We start from the raw sequence: 1,468 nt of genomic DNA, 5'->3' as shown, positions 1-1,468 counted from the left end.
CAGGTGATTCTCTTATTTTCCACTAATTTTACTTATCTTTTCCCATTGTCCTCCATGCAGAATCGAGCCGGAGATTGGGCATGTCGGAAATTATCTATTGAGTTATCTAAATGGCTCAGAAATGAGGCGTGTATTCCCAGCATTAAGGATAAGAAAAGGGAGGTAATGCTGGGCATACACGACTCGATTTTGGCGCTCGATTCCGCGCCCGATCGTTTTGCCTGCTCGATTCTGCAGGCGATTCTCTTCCGCTAGTTTTTCTTATCTTTTCCCATTGTCTTCCATTCAGAATCGAGCGGCAAAACGATCAAGCCGGAGGTCGGACATGTCAGAAATTACCTATCGAGCCATCTAAATGGCTCAGAATCGAGCCGTGTATTCCCAGCATAAGACTAACATCCCATACAGGCACATTTTTTTTAACTATATCAGCCGCGTGGTCGTGAGCTTCACGTCCGCAGCGACAGGTGCTAGAGCCGCAGGGACGCGCTAGTCACGTCCCTGCAGTTTGGGGGGGTCTGCAAGCGATCCTGCGGGCAGATGCCCGCGATCACGCTGATGCTGCTAGCAGGGGGGGGGGGGGGGGGGTTTGGCTGCAGGGGACAAAAGTCCCCTGTGCCAATCCAAGCGTGTCAGCCGAGATTAAACACAGTTTTTGTTCAAAAACAGTGTTTATTATGTAAATGGAGCCACCACGCTATCTTCCGCCGTCCGATCGTTACATTTATGAATGGAAACAATGTTTCCATTCATAATCTTCCCACCGCCGCTGTGATCACTTCCCCTTGTTACAATGTAGCAATACATTGTATCCTATGTAGTGTAATTGTACGCTACATTCCTATGTAGTGTAATTGTACGCTACATAGAATTTTGCTCAGCGGGAACATCTTGTGGCCAAATAGTAAAATACACCTACTGACTATAGGGGAAAAAAAATAATCTATGTCAAGAGGGCATCTTGTTATTAAATAATGGGCTCAAAATTAGTGATGGATGTAAAACTGAAAAAAATGCACCTTTATTTCTAAATAAAATATTGTCACCATACATAGGGATATAATTTTAACGTTGCAATAACCGGGACAAATGGGCAAATAAAATGTGTGGATTTTAATTACGGTAGCATGTATTATTTTTAAACTATAATGGCCGAAAACTGAGAAATTATTTTTCTTCATTTTTTTTGTATTATTCCTGTCAAAATGCATCTAGAATAAAATAATTTTTAACATAATGTACCACCCAAAGAAACCTAATTGGTGGCGGAAACAAGGTATAGATCGTTTATTTGTGATAAAGTTATTGGGGAATGATAAGATGAAAAATACCCGCGGGCTGAAATGGTTAATCACGTGTAAACCGGCCCTATGTGGGAATCAGTTTTTCTGCAAATCGGTTATGTCACCAAAAAAGATGTACATAATGAAGGTTTTTTTCTTTAATATGCAAGACAGAATGGGTAAAA

The sequence above is a fragment of the Hyperolius riggenbachi genome, chromosome 1, assembly GCF_040937935.1.
Source record: "Hyperolius riggenbachi isolate aHypRig1 chromosome 1, aHypRig1.pri, whole genome shotgun sequence".
Taxonomy (NCBI): Eukaryota; Metazoa; Chordata; class Amphibia; order Anura; family Hyperoliidae; genus Hyperolius; species Hyperolius riggenbachi.
The sequence above is the reverse complement of the archived record's forward strand: the minus strand, read 5'-3'. Positions refer to the sequence as shown.